Source organism: Stenella coeruleoalba (genome assembly GCF_951394435.1).
Source record: "Stenella coeruleoalba genome assembly, chromosome: 17".
Taxonomy (NCBI): domain Eukaryota; kingdom Metazoa; phylum Chordata; class Mammalia; order Artiodactyla; family Delphinidae; genus Stenella; species Stenella coeruleoalba.
Window position 1 is genome coordinate 1,677,257 of NC_137163.1, and position 19,423 is coordinate 1,696,679.

Genomic DNA, 19,423 nt, shown 5'->3' on the forward strand with positions numbered 1-19,423 from the left:
GGGACCGCGCACTCCGCGTCTGTCACCCCCGTTCCACAGATGGGGGTACTGAGGATCGGGGGTGCGAGTAAGCCGGCCACCTACAGGCCCGGTAAGGCGGCGGGAACGGCTCGGCCCAGCCCGGCAGGCCGGGACGGCGCGCCCTCGGTGGCCCTCGAGGGCCGCGGCCCTGGGTAGCCGCGGGGGGACTCCCGCCGGGCGCAGGCTTTCTGGCCCCCTCCGGCCGCCGTCCCAGGCCGTTTCCGCCGCCCGCGCGGGGCACTCTGGGACTTGTAGTCCCAGGGCTCACGCCGTCCTCAGCTCGTCCGCGGCTCGGCGGCCATTGGCTGGCGCGAGGCGTCGGGGCCGACGGGGCGGAAGGGGGGCGGCCTCGAGGCCCTCGCCGGCGCGAGAGAGGCCGTCACGTGATGTTTGGGTGCCGGCTCCGCCCCCCGTACCGCCCCTCCCTCCGAGAAAGCACGGAACGCGCCCGGGAGCCACCGAAGCCCAGGTGAGGCAGCGGCGTGCGGTGGTGCCGGGCCGGCGGGGGCGGGCCGGCGGGGGGAGGCTGGCTTGGCTGGGAGGGGGCGAGGCCGGAGGCGGGGGCGGCGGAGGCCGGGGCCGGGAGGGGCGCGCGGGGCCCGGGGTGGTCGGGGGCGGGGTGGGGCGGGGCCCGCGCGGCGGGAGGGCCTCCGGGAGGGGCGGGACCGCCATGGGAGGGGCGGGGCCGAGGGGCAGGGTCGTGGGAGGGGCAGGGTCTCGGGGGCGGAGCGCTCGCACCGAGGCCCGGGTGCACACGTGTTGGGCGCCAGGGACGCTGCTCATCACCAGCGAGCGGGAGGCAGCCCTTGAGGGAGAGCCGGACACGATGTGCCTCCTCTCCGCTCCTTTCGGCCTTTTCTCTACGTTTGGCTTAAAACGTGCCTCTGGGGCACGGAGGGTAGGGGCCCTCCCTCCCGTCCAGCTTCCACGTGCCTCTGATCTGTGCTGCCCCCACGGAAGCCCTCCAGGGGCTTCCTGTTGGGAGACTCACGTTTCACTCCTCCTCTGCCCTCTGGGCTGTTTGTGCGCCGTCCAGTGTGGCGGCCACTAGCCAGCGCGGCGCAGGCATGGAACACTCCGGTCATGGCAGAAAATTCTTTGGGTCGAGCTGCTGGACTAGATGGGCCTGCTGCCATTGCAGCCACACCTGGCCTCTTCCTCACCCACCCTCTTCCTGCCCTTGTCTTAGTTCCTGGTGGGATGGCAGCTCACCATCTTTACGGCAGGTCACAGCCCACTTTGCTGACCGCCCTCTCCTACCAGTACCCTGGTTCAGGTCCTTTCTCTTTTCCTTCTCAGCACTTCATGTTTTGTCACTGTCGCTTGTTTGCTTGTTTTCCGCTTTATCTTGGGTCCCCAGGAGGCAGGGATTGGGACTGTTCCTCACTATAGCCCCAGGGTGGACAGTGTCAGGGTGAGGTCCAGGTGAAGTATGTCAGTATTGGAGGGCTTCAGCCTATTAAAATGGTACTTCTGAGTGGTCAGCCTCATATGTTGTAGGTCCTCGGTAGAAACCGGCGCAGCCTGCCCAGGACAGTGCAGGAGCCCAGTTGTGACTGCAGTAGCTGTGGGAGAGTGGCAGTCCGAGAAGGCTTCCTGGAGGAGGCGGAGCTTCCTGGGCCACCTGCACATTTCTCTCCTCCTTTGATTGCTCTGACTGTATCCAGGCTACCTTCTCCGGGCGCTCCTCTGCAGGGCCCTGAGGTGGGCACCTATACACGGGCACTGCCATCTAGGGGTTTGGGGGCTCATGGGCAGATAGGAGTCCTTAAGTTCCCTCCTGCAAGGTGAAGGTCGGGACCCTGTTCGGGACCCTGTTCCTGCCTACTGCTCCAGCCACACCTTCCACCCACTTGCTTCGTGTGCCCTGCCAGTGCACAAGCCCTTGTTTCCTGCACAGCCCATGTCTTTTCTCATGTCTGTGCCTTCCACTTGGAATGCCTTGTACTCCGGTTCTCTTTGGACGCTTTCCTGTCCCCTTCCTCTCCTGGGTCGGTTCACCCACGTTTATGACCACGGCTCACAGCACACAGCACCTTTCTGTGTTACTGAGAGTTTCGTTGCTCTGACTAGTGTTTGGACTAGTGTTTGGGAGAAGCAAACTGTTGGCCAAGGCTTAGATTTTTTTAATGCGCCCAGGCATATCTGTGGCTGTTGGGTTTGTTTTGATTGTGTTATTTGCTACAAATGGAATTTAACCTGGGTGGCTCAGTCCAGCCGTCATTCTTTCTGTTCTTTGAATTGTGATCTGTGCCATGTCTGTAATGACGGACTTGCTGGGCTGTGAAGGTAGGCTGCCTCTCGGATTCCTCTGTTTTCTGCCAGAACGTTCAGCACCGCCTGGCTGCTAAGTGTTTGCTGGACCCCTGAATGGAGGAGTGGGTGACATGAGACTAAGTGAAGCGGGAATGAACAGCGGCAGACCCGAGGGAGGCAGGTGAGGCGTGGATTTGGTGCTGGTCCCAGGAGGGCCAGCCTGTGCCGCGCTGAGAGTCACTTGAAGAGCAGCCGAGACAGGGCTGTGGGGAGCAGGGACCAGGGGTCTGACGTCTGGGGTCTGGGCCGGACCACACGAGGGGTCTGTGGCTAGAGGTGTGCGCCCCCTCCCAGCCCGCAGAGTCCAGGCTGTCGGCCCCTGGGCTCCGTATCGTGTGGCTGGGTCCACGATGGTGGTAGCAGTGCCGTGGACCTTTCCCTGGCGTGATTGCTGGCTGGGGAGAGCAGGGTCTTCCTGGGAACCGGCGCGGCAGGCTGCACACAGTCCCAGCAGCCCTGCGCTCCCGCCTCCAGGAGAGGGCAGCCCGCCCCGAGGTGGACGCAGGAGAGCAGACCAGGCAGTCGTGCTGACCCTGTGAGCCCCCATCTCGGAGCTCCCAGTCGATAAAGTTTTATTGTTTTCTTTACGTGGGTTGATGGAAGACTGTCTCATTTTCTGCCTCTTGATGTCCCCCATGGGAAGGATGGGGACCCAGCCCTGACTGCGTCAGCATCCTGGTACGAACAGTGAAATCCTGCGGACACAGCGTGGCTGAGTCTCAGCTGTGGGGTCCTGAGTCACGTTCCTCATTAGCACGTCCCCGCCCTCTGTCCTTTCTGATCCCGCAGCCACCGGGAGGTGGTGGCATCCGCGCCATCACAGGCGCTGAAGCTCTGGGAGGCGCTGTGGAGTCAGGGGGTGCCCGGGAGGCTGGTGCAGCTGCTCCTCTTCTGAGCAGCCCTCCGGCTCCAGAGACTGCTCTCTGGCCTGCGTTTGAGGTGGGTTAGCGGGAACCCAGGAGAACTGGCCATCGTCAGCCTTTTGTATCATCATCGTGATAGTCAGCACCGTTTATGGACCTAGCACCTGCTAGGTTCCTCATATTCCTAAGATCAGGACACTTTCCGGGCTGAGTAACTTACCCGGAGTCACAGGCGCGTAAGTGAGCGGCCAGGATTTGCCTCCAGCACTCTGGCTCCAGAGCCCGCCCAGCTCTGCTGCCCCGCCCGCCCAGCCTTCCTGCTCTGCTGCTTCCTGCGAGGACCAGATTGGAAGATGCCACCGCCCCAGAGGATGCCTTTTGAGTTGGAGAACGACTTTGGTAGTGGTGATGATTATACTAATAAAGACTTTATCCTGACTTTCCCTCCGTATTGAACTGATGTTCTAAAGGAGTGCCTGGCACGGGTCGAGGGCGTCAGGGAGTCCAGCTCTGGAAGTGTGGTATCTCTCGTCGGGGGCGGGGGGTCGCGGCTGGGCTGGAACTTGGAATTCTTGTTCCCAGTGTGGCCGGATGAAAGGGGGTTACAGTGAGCCCACCATTGGCCATGGCTCCTCTCTGGGACCTGTGGAAAGGAGTCAGGTCCTTAGGGCTTTGGGACCAGGTGCCATGCTCGGGCACCTGTCTGTCCACGTCTGTCCTACTGTTGCCCGAGCCAGACCCTGGATGTGGTCGCGGGGTCACAGGCTGCGCCTGCACCAACTAGGAAGCTGGGTGTTAGGGGTGCGGGGTGGTGGGGAAGGGGGGCGGTGGGATGTTTTCTGGGGAAGACGGGGGGCAGGCACCCCGGGGGATGGCAGGGGCATCAGAGCTCTGTTCAGGGAGTCGGCGCCAGACAGAGCCGGCCAGGGGCAGCCCCCCCGCCTTCCGCCCCAGACACCGCTGGCTGGCTGCCCTCCACCGGGAGCCATGATCTGTTCCTGCCAAGTATTCGGAAAGGGACACAGTTTTACACCGGCAGCCCGGAATCAACCTCTCCCACGTGAACTCGGCACAGCAGCCCCCTTCCCGGGCCTGGCTGCCCTCTCAGCACAGGCTTTCGGTGGCGGTACCACCGAGGAGCTGGATCCCCGCCTCGGGTCTGCCCTCCTTCCCCGCTACGGCCTCGCCCACAGCCAGGGTGCTAATGAGCCTGGGCAGGTGGGAGACGGGCCTGGGCTTGGGAGGTGAGTCAGTTCTGTGTCTTCCGGGTCCAGGGTCCGGAAAGCCTTCAGTCACAGGGCGGACGTCTGGCTGGTCCGCAGCCTCCAGCCTGGACCCCGTAATCCCCTCTCAGTGTCCTGGCTCCTCTGGCCCGGGGGCCGCGCTGGCGTGTTTCCCCGGCTGACCTGTCTCAGGGCGCCCATCTGCAGCATCGGGCCGCCTCCGCACTTGGCCTTTGCAGCTCTCACGGTGTGACCTGAATGTCTCCCCAGCCTCTGGTCAACCTGCTGGGCCGATTTCTCGGCTGCCCAAGGCTGCCCTCTGGGATCAGCTTGGCTGCCCCTCTGGCTGGAATGGCCGGGCGCCAGCGCCCCAGGGGACGTCCTCCGACCGGTCAAGGCTCAGGTCTGTGCGGCCGTGTGGAAGCCTGGCCCGTCCTCGGGGGCCTGGCCCAGGGCAGGGGAGGGGCTGCAGACTGATGGAAAGCCTTGCGTGGCTGCTTCCTCGTTTCCTTGTGGTCATTTGGTGTCGGGCTCCCCGTGTACTCTCCAGGGCCAGGACCCTGTCTGTCTCTGTGGCCCAGCACAGGAAGAGCGCACAGTAGGTGCTCGATAAATGCTCATGTAAGCACAAGCTAGCTATTGGAAAGGGGTATTTCTCAGCTCTTTCAGCTGGTTTCTGGGCATCTGCCGTGCCAGGGGCCACCTGCATCTAAGGTGGGCCGGCCGTGAGCAGGTGCTTCACATGTGTGTCCTGGCTCCTCGGAGCAGAAGGGAGACGGCAGCTTGCAGAGGGTGGGTTGTAGCTTGCAGGGGGCGGAGCTGTGTGGGGATGAGTCTTCTAGGGCCCTGCAGGTGGGTGGCACGTGGAACATGCTGTAGGGACCCTGAGGAGCGGGGCCGCAGCTCCGAGTGGAGGATGTGGTGGTTTTGGTGCCACTGGTCAGAGCAGGGAAGCGGGGCAGTCATTTCCTCTTAGACCTCACGAGGTGATGCCTGTTTTCCCAAGGCCACGAAGTGCAGAGCAGGCTGGGCGTAGGACCTGGCGTGTCCAGCCCTAGAACCTGGGCTTTCCCACTCTGCCCCACAGCGTTACCGACCCAGGGTTGTGGAGAGCTGCTGGACCAGTGGCTTGAGGGGGTCCCCGGAACTGGAGGGGCTCTAGTCACCCCAGCTGGCAGCATCCTCTTCCTTTAGCCAGAGCAGCTCTGATCTCATCCATTTCACCTGGACCTTCTGAGGATGATTGTGTTTGAAGGAAGGATTCTGTAGCTGGGAAAAGCTCTAAAGCTGGTTCAGCCCTCATTCTACACCTGGGGAGGCAGGGGCCAGAGCCGCCTGCTGCTGTGGGGTGCAGCCTTGCCCTGCCTCTTCCGTCTGGCAGCGTGTGCCGCTGCCCACCTGCAGGAGGGGCTGGAGGCCCGTGGAGGGGGGCCCCACAGGCAGCAGGCGGGGTTCTGTCTTATGGGCCAGGAGGGCCAGGTGGGCAGGAGTGAAGTCAGGCAGCAGGTGCAGGCATGGATGTGATTGGATGGACAGAAGTCTTAATGGTGTAGGGTAGGTCTTGCTGCGGTAACAAGTATCCCCCAGGTGCCAGCAGCTTAAAACCACAGAGTCAGCTTTGTGCATTGGGAAGGACACCCTTCCTCGCCGGGCTTCCCCTTTTCCTTGAAGGATTGCCCTGTGCTCAGACAGAGGTTGAGCCCTGTGGGGTCATCTCCCTTGTGGCCCCCATGTCCCAGGAGGCAGGCACTTGGGAAGCAGATCAGGCTGGATGTGTTCTCTGCTCTGGCCACTTGGTGACCTTGGGCATGGAGATTGACAGCCCAGTGTCTTTGGTTTTTGTTTTTTTAATTGTTAAACTTTATATTTTGAGACATTGTGTGTTCACATGTACAACTGTAAGAACTGATTCTGAGCCTTCCTGTGTACCTTCACCCAGTTTCCCTAAAGGTAGCGTCTCACAGAGCTGTAGCACCGTGTCACACCCAGGATACCAGCAATGGGTGCAGTCAGAATGCAGGCTGTCGCTGTCACCTGGTTGCCCTTTTGTAGCCACACCCCCCTCCCTGCTACCTTCACCCTCCTGAACTCCTGGGAGGCCCCAGTCTGTCCTCCTTTTTTCTTATGTCATTTCAAGAATGTTCTACAAATAGAATCATACAGTGTGTAGCCCTTGGGGACTGGCTCTTTTCATCTGGTGTGATTCCCCGGAGGTTTCTCAGGGTTGGCACATGTACCTGTAGTTTGTTTGTGTTGATCACCAAGTCCTGTTCCATGGTGTGAACGGACCACGGTTTACCCGTTCCAGTGCTCTTGCACTTTTTGAGTAGTGTGTATGGTTCAAAAGTAGAAACACACGAGGAAGCGTCCAGTAGAAAGTTGAAAGTCTCCCCATCCCAGCCGGCCCGGTCCTTGTCTCCACATGTGACCCTGCTCTTGGTCTCTTATCTATCCTTCCAGATACGTAAGAATGCGATTATCTACCACATACAAATCTACACTTTGATATTTTTCCTTTTTCTGTCACAAGTCATGTTATAAATTTCTTCTCCACCTTGGTTTTAATTTTTCCCCCCACTAACCAAAACGTCCTGGAGGTCTTCCTATATTAGTACAGAGAGCTTCTCTTTTTCTCGTTGACAACTGCAGAATATTTCGAGTATGGGTATGTCAGAATCGATTTAATGTAGTCTTTTGTTGATAGAAATTTAGGTTATTTTCAGTCTTTGCCTATTACAGAATGAATGACCTCTTCGTATGTCATTTGATGCATGTATGTAGGATGTATGCTCTGAGTGCAGGTGCTGGGTCAGAAGACTCAGACTTTCCTCATGAGGACACACCCTGCCAGCCCCCCTCCGAAGGGGAGGCACTGGTCCACATACCCATGGAAAGCTGTCGCGCCCATCCCCCAGCTGCTCGCATGCTGAGTGTGATCAGGCTTCAGAGCGGGGACACATCTGCATTTCCTTTCTGATGGATGATGGTATCGTTTTATGTATCAAAGAGCCGTTTGTGTTTTAGTTGTGAGCTTTCTGTTCCTTGACATGGTCCATGTTTTAAAAACTGCGTTGTTGCTTTTTCCCTGTAGATTATGGAGATGAGTTCTTTGAACGTCAGATGAATGCAGGGCATTTGCTGCTGCCTTTTGTTGTCCTTTCGTGTAGTCAGATCCGTCAACTTTCACATGTGGTGTTTGGATTTTGAGTCGTAGTTAACGAATGCTTCTTTTCTTCAAGTTTAAAAAGAAGTCCTGTGTTTTCTTCTCATTTTCGTTGATTTCCTTTTAAAGTTTTTATTCATTTGTCTTTTGTCCTGGTGTGTGGTGTGAGGTACGAGTCTGACCTTAATTTTTTCCCAGATGGTCTACTAGTAGTCCTGTCCGAGTTATTAAAGAACCCGTTTCTTCCCCCACCGGCTTTAGGTTCTAGCTTAGTCATGCCCTAAACGGCCATCTGTACTTAAATTTTAAAATAATGTATTTATCCTGGTAACAGCCCTTCACGTGAGACCTGCCCCCTTCGCAGATTGAAGTGCACAGTACAGGACTGCGTGCACAGTGCAAGTGCCGCGTGCTGTCGACCAGGCGCGGCGTTGCCCACGCGCGCTCTGGAGCCCCATCATGTTGCTTGTGCGTGCTGATTAGCAGCTCTGCACGTCCCCTGCCCCAGCACCTGGCAGCCACCGTTCCACTCGGTAGTTCTCTGAACTGGACTATGTTATAGATCCCTCGTATAGGCGGAGCCATGCAGTGTCTGTCCTTCTGTGACTGGCTTATTTCACTTTGCATAATGTCCTCAAGGTCCATCCGTGTTGTCACGCACTGCAGAATTTCCTTTTTAAAGGCTGAATGATATCCATTATATGGATATGCTGCGTCTCCTTTACCCATGCATCTGCAGACAGATGCTTCGGTTGTTTCCATATCTTGGCTGTTGTGAATAACACTGCAGTGAACATGGGGCACAGAGTACCTTGGAGATCCTGATTTTAATTCTTTGGAATAAATGCTCAGAAGCGGTACTGCTGGATCACATGGTAGTTCTATTTTTAATTTTTGAGGAAGCTTCATACCGTTTTCCATAGCGGCTGTGCCGTTTCGTGTTCCCACGGTCAGTGTACAGGGTTCCAGTTTCTCCACATCCTTGCCAGCGCTTATTCTCTCTCTCCCTCTTTTCTTCTTTTTTTGATAATACCCATTCTGACAGGTGTGAGATGACATCTCATTGTGGTTTCGATTTGCATCTCTCTGATGATTACTTACGTTGAACATCTTTTCATGTGCCTCTTGGCCATTGGTATGTCTTTCTTGGAAACATGTCTATTCAAGTCCTTAGCCCGTTTTATAATTGGGTAATATATTAGTTTTCTTAAGCTATTGAATTGTAGGAGTTCCTTATATGATTTGGAGATTAACCCCTTATAAGATGCACACAGTCGTATACTTAGCATGGTTCCTCTTAACGATTTTACAGTTTTTTTGACGTTTCATGGTGTGAAAGTGATACACATTCAGTAGAAACCATGATTCGAATTTTGAATTTTGATCTTTTCCTGGACCAGAGATGTGGGGTGGATACTCTTGTGATGCTGGGCAGTGGCAACCACAGCTCCCCATCAGCCCCGAGGTCACGAGGGTGACCAGCCGGTGCCCAGACAGCTATTCTGTATTCAATTTCAGTACAGTGTTCAATCAGTCACATGAGATAGTCCACACTTTAGTGTAAAATAGGCTTTGTGCTAGATGGTTTTGCCCACTTGTAGGCTAATGTGCGTGTTCTGAGCACGTTTCAGGAAGGCCAGGCTAAGCTGTTACCTTCGGTAGGTTCAGTGTTTTAAATGCATTTTCGACTTACCTTCAGTTTACCGTGGGTTTGTCAGGGTGCAGCCCCATTGTGAGGCGAGGAAGGTCTCCCGCTCCGTAGGTGCCTTTTCGCTCGATGACTACTTCCTTTGCTTTGCGGCAGCTTTGTAGTTTGATGTAGTCCCACTTAGCTGTTTCTTGTTTCTGTTACTTTGTGCTTTTGGCATCATACCCATGGAGTCACTGCCAAGCCCAGTGCTGTGAGCCTCTCCCCTGTGCTTTCCTCTAGGAGTTTTACAGTTTGGGTCTCGTGTTTTAAGTCCTTAATTGATTTTGAGTTGACTTGTGTGCGTGGTGTAACATAGGGTCCAAGTTCATTCTCTTGCAGGTTCAGCTTCAGTTTCCTGGCATCATTTGTTGCGGAGACTGTCCTCTCCCCGCTCTGTGTTCTTGGCACCCTTGGCAGATCCAGTGACTGTGTCGATTTCTTTCTGGGCTCCCTATTCTGTGCCATTGGTCTGTGTGCTCGTCTTATGCCAGTAGCATACTGTTTCAGTGACTGTCACTTTGTAGTATATGTTGAAATCAGGATGGGTGATGCGTCCAACTTTATTGTTCTTTCTCAAGATTGATTACGTTTGTTTGCCTGTAAGCTGTTCCACTGTCCATGTGTACAGTTGTAACCTCTCTTTTAATTTTTTTTTTTTTTTTTTTTTGTGGTACGCGGGCCTCTCACTCTTGTGGCCTCTCCCATTGCAGAGCACAGGCTCCGGATGCGCAGGCTCAGCGGCCATGGCTCACGGGCCCAGCCGCTCCGCGGCATGTGGGATCCTCCCAGACCGGGGCACGAACCCGTGTCCCCTCCATCGGCAGGCGGACTCTCAACCACTGCGCCACCAGGGAAGCCCTTAATTGCATGTTGATCAGAGAATGTTGACTATTCTCTGTCGAACTTTTTGGGTTTTATGTGGTTTTTCTTGTGGTTCTAACACGGAGTCAGTTTTCACCATTGTTCCACAGGCACTTGAAAAGGAGATCTGTTCTCTCTTTTGGGTGAACAGCAGTTGACGTGTGTGTCAGTCAGTTTCACCACCTGATCGTGTCGTGGGTCACATAGGTCATAGTTTTTGTTTGCCTGCTCTGTCGTGGACTGAGAGAAGGGAATTGCAGTCCTGCCGTAGGTCTGTTTCTGCCCCTTCCTCCTGTGTCTCCTGTGACTGCTGGCGTCTGTGGTACAACTATCGTTTTTATTCGGAATTGCGTCCTTTGTTTCGTCTCCACGCGGCCTGACTTCGGGATCATGGTGCGCTGCCCTCCCTCTTGGTTTGCCTGGCGCGCCTTCTCCATCCTTCTGCCCGTCCCCTCCTGCGTTCCTTCGTGGGTGTCTGTCTGTTCCATAAGCATGAGGTTGGATTTGCTTTGTGATCCAATCTGAGAATCTTTTTTTCTTTGACTGGAGAAGTTAAACTCAGTGCCGTTAAGTGACGGCCAGCCGGCTGTCTCTGGGCCCGTTGTTCTCAGCACCGCGGACAGCTCCTAGGGCGGGGCCTCCATCCCTGCAGCCCATCCTGCCAACGGACACCTCCTCCCTGCAGGCCTTGGGGCAGGGCTGGAGGCCCAGGGCTGCCCTCGGGTCTGAGCCACTGGCCTGCCCTGGCATCAATACCAGCGGGTTGGTGGGCAGTCAGGGCAGGGGCTGCAGGGTGCTACTGTGGGTTTGGGGCTGAGGGCAAGCTCTCCTTTCCCCAGGGGCCCCTCCAGCTGGGTCTGCACTTTCAGGTCCGGGGCAAAGAGCGTGGGCTTTGGGGGTCCAGCCCACGCCTCCTGCCTGTCACTCTGAGCAGTGACACTTGTGGCTTACCTCTGCCATCTGTAGAAAGGGGGACCCCGCGTCTTCCTGCCGCCACCCCGTCTCCTGCAGGAGAGGTCTTGCCCTCCTCATTAAAGCGGCAGACAACAAGCTGTCCAGCAGCCCCTGCCTCCTTGGCCCTCATCATGCTGTCCTCTGCGAGGGAGGAGGTGGCGATGACCTGGGGGGTGGCAGTGGGGCCGGTGGCTCATAGGAGGACAGGGCTGCTGCTGAGGGTTGGCCTGGCGATGCTGCCACTGGGGGGGGCGGTACCGAGGGGTGGGGATGGCAGTGGAGGTTTTCCGGTGGCCAGGGTGGTGTGGTGACACTGTCCGGTCACGCTGCTCCTGGCGGGGTGGTGTGATGTGGTGGTGAGACTGGGATGCAGCTGCACCCTGGACACTCAGGTGGTGACGGTGGCTCAGAAGAAGGCCCAGATCTCAGCGCACTAGGCCCCCTGTCTCCCCGCTCCCTCTGCACGGGGCTTCCCCACGGGGCCCCCAGCGTTCGGCACTGGCTGCCCTCCGTAGCGGTAGTCAGTATGCGCCTGTCTGCCTGGGTGGGGGTGAGGGGGGGCGAGGCAGGGAGAAGGAGCTCTGGGTGTGGGGGTCATGAAGCCTGTGCCCTTAGGATTGAGGCTTCAGGTTTGTGCCTGCCCCCTTTCCCCGCGACCGCTGGGCTCAGCAGCGCCCTCAGCCAGCCTGTTCTTAGGACGTGGCAGCTGTGTGGCAGCCCCTCCGCCCTGTGGCTCCCCACGAAGGGCCGGGGGAGAGTCCTGGGGCTTCTGCTGTCTCGTCGGATGACCGTGGCCGTGCTTGCCTCGCTGGCCCCTGTTGGGAGAGCTGGACTGTGAGCCTGGTGTGGCCTGAGCTGCGGCCTGCTGCTGCCGCCGCTCTGGCGGGGCCGTGGCCATGTGGGGTGGGGACAGCACTGGCTTTGCCCAGAGACAGACCTGGGTCTGGTTCCCACCTTGGCCTCGGATCAGCTGGGCTTCCTGGGCAAGTTCCTCACCTCTCTGAGCCTCAGTTTCCTGTCCATGGAGTGTGACAACGAAGGTTCCTTCCCCACAGTTAAGTGGTGACCACGGGCTGTGAGTCCAGGGCCCGCTGGGTAGCCTGTCCCTGGAGAGCCGGGCTGCCTGCTGAAGTGGGCTGGCTTCCCGCCTGCGTGGGCCGCGCCCGGGAGGTCGGGGCCTCCAGCTCCGGCTTCAGGCCGTGATCCTTCTCCACCCCACGGCCCGGGGAGTCTTGGGGTCTGAAGGGGAGCTGGGTCCTGGCCGTGTGCGGCTGTGCTGTGGGCCCCGCCCTCGTGACTCAGGCACAGTCTTGCTCCTTGGCTGCCACCATCCTGGGAGAGGGCCTGGCTGACGGGCAGGCGGCAGGGCGGTGGGCAGAGCTAGGCCCTGAAGCCGGGCCTCCCGTGGCCTTTTCGGGGAGGGGCGTGGGGGTGGGGGAGGGGTGGTGTGGCAGGTGGGATGGGAGAAGGGCATGAGTGGCTGGCATCCCAACCGCCCTTTGGTGCTGTCGGCAGTCCTGCTTCTCCGTGGCCATTCTGGGCATCATTCTCGGGGTGCCTGGGGCGCCTGGCTGGCGCTCTGTTTGACGAGGAGTCCAAGTTGCTATAGCAACACTCCACCGCATGCCACTGCAGCCCCTGGCCCCTCCTCTGCCTTTGCGCACACAGGCACCCGTGCGAGGGGCCCCTGGGGTCTGGCCCAGGTGCGTGCGTGGGGAGAGGCGGCCCGAGCCAGGCTCTGTGCCTCAGGGTCCCCTGTTGGGGTGGTGGCGCATGGCTAGCACACGGATGGAGCGCCGAACACGCCTGGTGCTTTCGAAGCGCTTACGTGTCTTAACTCATTGACTCCCCAGCCACTGGAGAAGTAGGTCTGTGGCAGCTGTCTCCTTGTTGCCGGTGCAGGGAGGCAGGAGGCTGCATTCTCATCCATGGTCTCTTAGCTGGGAGGTGAGGGGCCAGGGTATCCCAGGGTGCGGGCTGGTGTGTGGCCAGGGTCAGGGGTCACCATGTGACCTGGCCCGACCCAATTGCGACCGAATCAGGGGTCAGGCTGGGTCCCTCCTGGGCTAGGCTCTGGCCGGGGATGAAGTCTCCTCAGTGGACTGGTTGGGTCTTCAGCCTTCACCAAGCTGCATAAGTTAACAGAATGATCCTAAACCAAATGGGGTGTGTCCACTTGCCGAGGCTGGCCGGGCAGGACGTGGATGCGTCGGTCACTCCCGGCCGTGTGCTCTGCAGGTGTGGGCTGTCTCAGGTGGTTTCCCCGGGCAGCTCCCAGGGCACCAGGTGGCCCGTGTGGGTTGTTGGCGTGCCGTGGGTCCATCAGCCAGCAAACTACCTGAGGACCTGCTGTGCACTGGTCCACCCCGGGGGCCATGGCCAAAATGCAGCCCTGGCCTGGTGGAGTGCCACCGCTGGCCTGTGCGTCCAGCCCATCAGCGCTAGCATGTTTGCTTGCTGGGTTAAGTGACCACATGTATTTTTCCTGATTGTAAAAGTGACGTGTATGCCTGGCCAAGAGCTTCGGGGGCCCCTGGCTCACACCCCGAGCACGCCCTGGGTCCCGAGTGCAGTGTATCTGCCCGCAGCCTCCGGTGACCCGCCACCAGCCACGGCGCTCTGAGCAGCTTGGTAATCGCCATGGGATGTGATTCACACACCGTACAGCTCACCCGTTACAGAGTACAGTTTAGTGATTTTTAACCCATTTGCCATGTTGTGCAACCATTACCAAGGCCTAATTCCAGAACTTTTCCACACCTGCACAGGAACCCCGTACCCATGGCGGTCACTCCCCATTCCCACTTCTGATTCCCCCTGGCAGCCCGGGCCACGTCCTGTCTCTGTGGATTTGTGTGTTCTGACGTCTCACGTGGACGGGGTCTGGCACCGCGTGTTCCTCTGTGGTGGCTGCCTCCCCACCTCACCGTGTTTTCAAGGCCCTGGTGATGCGTTTCCTTCCAGTCTTTGGTCCGTGCACGTGTGCCGTGGGTCTGGGATGTGATCCCTGGAGGTTCCTCGTGCCTCTTCCCACTGTCGCGTGAACGCGACCACCGGGGGCGGGGGCAATGGGGGGCCTCTGTTCTGGCTTCTCGTGCTCGACATGAGGATTCTGCGAGCCCTGCGTGTGTAGCTCACGTCAGCAGCCTGAGCAGAGGGAGGGTCCCGGCGTGTTCCCTCTCCTGTTGGTGTGCGTCTGGGCTACTCTCAGGGTGGGTGATGATGACCAGGTGCCCAGGAGTGGGGTGACCCTGGCGGAGGTAGATGTGTCTTTATAAGAATCTGCTGAGCAGTTCTCCTGAGTGGCGGTTCCTCCGTCCCTGTGGCCAGGACACGCACTCCTCAGGGTAACTGTGTGTCTTGTGTTTGTAGCATCATTTTTCACCTTGGCGTCACGTGTGAGCATTTTCCGCCCACGACTGAGTATATACTTTTAGCACTATTTAAAGTTGCTTCATCACACCCTGTTTAGACGCCTAACGGGATGTATTTAACCCTATTTAAGGTCGCTTCATCACACCCTGTTTAGACACCTAATGGGATGCGTTTAACCCTATTTAAAGTCGCTTCATCACGCCCTGTTTAGACACCTAACGGGATATATTTAACCCTATTTAAAGTCACTTCATCACGCCCTGTTTAGATACCTAACGGGATGCGTTTAACCCTATTTAAAGTCGCTTCATCACGCCCTGTTTAGACACCTAACGGGATATATTTAACCCTATTTAAAGTCACTTCATCACGCCCTGTTTAGATACCTAACGGGATGCGTTTAACCCTATTTAAAGTCGCTTCATCACGCCCTGTTTAGACACCTAACGGGATATATTTAACCCTATTTAAAGTCACTTCATCACGCCCTGTTTAGACACCTAACGGGATGCATTTAATTGTTTATTGCTGCTGTTTTGGTTGTTTTAGCTTTCTGGCTTTTATTTTGTAATGCTTCTGGCTTCCGAGTGCTTCCTGTCTGGCTCCTGGAGCAGAGCTCTTGGGGTGCAGGGCGTGGTGCCTTCTGCAGATCGGTTTGCCTCTGCACCCCCAGGGCCACCAGCCCCGATCCCTCTGCAGTGGACCCCGGCTGCTTGGGGGTGCGCTCTCGGGTGGGGGACCACTCCTGCTGTGCTGTGATGTTGGGTTTCATCTTCTCACTGAGCCCGGCGCCTCCCTGGGGTCAGGGGGCTGGGTGTGTGGCTCTGCCAGGCGCTGGGCCCTCGCACGTTCTGTCCTGTGTGGGTTTGTCTAGCTGATGTGGGGGGGCGAGCCGTGGGGACTTTCTTTGCAGGGTTCCCCCCCCCACCCCCCACTGAGGGCAGGGCACCGAGGTGGGGCTGGCTGGGTCCCTCCCTCCGCTGCCTGGCCTCTCCCTGCCCCACTGGTTCTGTCTGAATCTCAGTGTCTCTCCCCGATTTCAAATGGTTTTCATTTGCGAGAACCCTCCAGGGGCCTGAAATTCATGGATTTCCCACTTCTAAAGTGATGTGCTTGGAAGCCAAAGTCCCCAGCGAATGAACTTTAGGTTTAATTTCCCTGAATTTTGTAACTAACATCTCGAGAAGACCCGCTCCTTCGCACATTCAGAGGAGGCCAAGGGGGCTCTTCCTTTTTGCTTTTTCATCACGTGGGGCTGTGTCCCTCCCTCCTTTCCCATCTATGTCGAGGCCTCCCTCTGTCTCACATTCTTGAGTCTCTGTCCTTGCCAGGAGGGGTCTCGGTCCCTGCTGGGCTCCGACAGCCACGGGCTCAGGCCAGGTTCTTGGGCTCTGGAGCCCCGGCCCAGCAGGTAGCTGGTGGGTCCCTGGCGTGGTTCTCTGCCAGGCCTGTCCTCGGCTCTGCCTAGCCTCCCCTTGCCCAGCCTGTGGTCAGGAGCCTGGGTCCGGGCACATCCTGGCATGGTCGGGGGGTCATCTCCTCTGAGCCGGGGTCAGTGCTCCTCTGCGGTGTGGTGGTCTTGGGATCCCCCACTCTCGGGGCTCCCCACTTCTCACAACCCCGGCTCCCGCAGTGGCCTGGGACAGGTCCTGGGGGTTGTGGCCGACGGATGGTGCAGGCAGGAGGCCTGAGGCCGCCCTGGGCCTCCTTCCTGGGGATGGCCAGGCTGACTTGTCTTCAGTGCCTGTGTCCTGGTTTCTCAGGCAAGCTGGGGGTGAGGCGTTGGGGCAGAATCAGGCTGTCACAGCCTCCCTCGTGGGTGGGGTGTTTGTCCCCTCTCCCGTGTGTGTGAACTCCGCCGGGACAGGCATTGGCTCGCAGGGCCTTTAAGACCGCCCAGCTGTCCTTTGAAGGTGCCTGCGCCTGGCCTGAGCCAGCTCCCGTGGCCCTGGGTCTGCGCCCTGCGGCTCCTTCAAAGACCAGATGGTTTTCTTCCCCAGGGAGTTGTGCTCAGCTCCCAGCCTGGTCCACGTGCCCCCTGCCCAGTCCTGGGGGCCTGCCCTACCCCCACAATTTTTCTGGGGGGAGACACACGGAGAGGCGTCCCAGAGAGCTTGGGGTCTCAGCAGACTGGCGAGGCAGGGGAGTGCTGGGGCATTGCTGCAGTCGGGATGGGGAGGTGGCCTGGAGGAGCGGAGGAAGGATCCAGAAGCAGGTGCAGGGCTTGGCTAGGACCCGGAAGAGGCCGCGTGGCCTTGGTGAGCATGTGTCCCTTTGACCCCCGGGTGCTGGGGCAGGAAACAGCAGGGACGGACGGGAGCATTGGTTCTGGGGCCTTTTGCACACACAGCTCCCTTACCCCTGCACCCCTTGGGGGGCCGGTGCTGTGGTCGGGCAGTCGTGGAGGAGGAGGCCGGGTGAGGGGAGCGTCCGTGAGGCAGTGGTCACGTGTGCCAGTCTCTTCGTTCACAGCATCTGATTTTGAGTCCTACTTAGGAAACTTGCCCTGCGTACAGGTTGAAGAGGAGCTCTTCTTTTCTCAGATACTTTGTTTTATCCTTTACTTGGATAGCCGTGATCCCTTTAGCATATGTTCTTTTTATTGTGTTAGGTATGAACCACTTTTTTTCCCACGTAGATAGCCAGATGTCCCAGCACCATTTATTAAAAAGTTCTCCTTTGATTTGAGGTGCTGCATTTATTTTATCCTAAACATCCATACATATGCGGCTCTAATTTTAGACTTCCTTTCTTATTCCATTGGTTTGTTTGTGTTTTCCTGCCTGGTTTTAATTATAGAGACTTTCTAGCATTTGTTATGATAGCTTTGTTGAGATATACCTCACGTACCCTACAGTTCACCCTTCTGACACGTACGGTCCAGTGGTTTTCAGTATCTACGCAGAGTTGTACATTCATCACCGCCATCAAAGCCCAGGACGTCTCATCACCCTAGATGAAGCCCCACACCCGTTAGCAGTCACTCCCCTGCCCCCCCCCCCCCCACCCAAGCCTCTAGCAACCACCTGCCTGTGTCCTGTTTCCGTGGACCTGCCTGTCCCGGGCATTTCACAGACGTGGGATCGTGCGCGTGTGACCTCCGTGTCCGGCTCCTCAGTGCAGCGTTTCCAGGATTCATCTGTGTCGCAGCAGCATCAGCACTTCTTTCTCTGGGATTTTTAAGTCTGGGGGAAGCAGTGCTTTTTACCTGCTTGTTCGTGTAGCGTTTTCTTACATGAACTCCCTCGGCCTGTCTGGCTCTATAAAGATGCTGGTTGATATTTTTATTGGGGTGGAAGAAGGGATGTTTTTGTGAATAGGGTCATCCTGTTCAAGGACAAGGATGGCTTTCCATGCGATCCTCTTGGCCTTCCATCTTCTGGAGTGTTTTAAAGCTTCCGCTCAGAGGTATTTCCCATTTCACGTTAGCTTCATTCCTTGATGTGTTACTCTGGTGACGGGTTTTCCTTACGATTCTGTCCTCTAACTGGGTGTGTGTATGTGAAGACAGTTGCTTTCTGTATGTGAGTTTTATGTTCTGCTGCTTTGCCCAAGTCTTTACTTCTTGGAATTTGAACCTTGTCTCAGGGTTTCCCAGTCACCGTCATGCCGTTGGCACTGGTCCCACTTCTGTTTCCCACGTCCTGTTGGTCTCGCCTGTTGACCTGTGTTGCCGACGCCTCCGGAGCAGTGCTGGGTGGTGCTGCGCACGCAGGGAACCTCTGCCCTCTCCTGCATCCCTGGGAATTGCTTCCAGTGCTTTCCCTTTAAACAGATGCTTGTTTTAGGGTTAAAGGGTGTTTACCATTTTAAGAAAGATTTTTGATTGTTTTCATCAGGAGTTTTGTTGATGCGTCTGTTTTTGGCACCTGTGGAGAAACTCATAAGCCTTTCCCTTCGGTCTGTTAACGTGGTGTCATGTTAATGGGTTCCTAATGTGGAACGTGCCCCACATTCCTAGAAAAATAAACAAATCAGGTTTGAATTTTGTTTCTTAGTATCTTATTTAGTGTTTTGGCATCAATATTCATAGCCAGTACTGGTTCGTAACTTTCCCATTTTTTGGACTGCATTCATCAGGTTTCCGTATCAATGTTGTACATGTTTCATAAAAGAATCAGGAGGTTCTCCTGCATCGTCAACACACTGGAATAATTTATGGAGCTCGGGAAATATGTGGCTTTGGAAATGTGGGGGAATCATCCCCCCTCCCCCCAACCCCCCACAAAACCATCTGGTCCTGGTATTTTCTGTTGGGTGGTTTTTATGATAACTTTCTATTTCGTTTATCCAAATTTGTCTGTTAGAGCTCTCTGTCTCCAGTGGGTAGCTTTTTTTTTTTTTTTTGGTGAACTTCGTTTTCCTAAGATATTATCCATCTTGTCCATGTTTTACGATTTATTTGTATAGAGATTTGAAAGTAGAGCCTTAATGATTCCTTAACATTTTTGTTTCAGTGATTTGCCTCCTTTTTCATTTCTTATATTGTGTATTTGTGGCTTCTTCCCTCTTTTCCTGACTAAGTCAGCTATTAGTTGTCTTTTTTGTTAGTACTTTTTAGAAAACAGGATTTTGATTTATAATTAGGTATATTGTTTTTGTTTTATACCTCATTAATATTATTAACTTATATATATATTGTTTCCTTCCTTGTGGTTACTTTTGACTTTTTTTTTTGCTCTTTTCCAACCTTTTGAGCTAAGAATGAAGTCCATTTGTTTCCTTTTTTTTTTTCATGAAATGTTAAGGGTTATGACTTTTCGTCTGATCACTGCTTTAAGTGTGTTTTGTTGGTTTTCACATGTAGTGTTTTCACTTTTTTTTAAAGAAATTTCTTCATTTTAGTGGGTATTTTTTCCTTTTTCTCCAAGACTTGTCTAATTATTTTTGAAGTGGGAGGAACTTCTTGGTTTTAGAAGCTATGTCGGACATGTGTGCAGGTTACTGCCAGTGAAGT

General features: G+C 56.1%; 1 protein-coding gene across 8 annotated transcripts in view; it reads left to right on the top strand.

Moving 5' to 3' along the window:
• Window positions 1–259: 259 nt before the first annotated feature.
• The window catches only part of TSNARE1 (t-SNARE domain containing 1), a 77,151-nt gene continuing 57,987 nt past the window's right edge, over window positions 260–19,423 (top strand). For 7 of the 8 annotated variants that reach the window (XR_013824513.1, XM_079901488.1, XM_079901493.1 and 4 more), the window contains exon 1: window positions 260–490. The gene's annotated coding sequence lies outside the window, so the exon portion shown is untranslated. Of the gene's footprint in view, window positions 491–2,346; window positions 2,459–19,423 lie in introns of all 8 variants that reach the window. The other variant, XM_079901489.1, reaches the window with a different exon arrangement.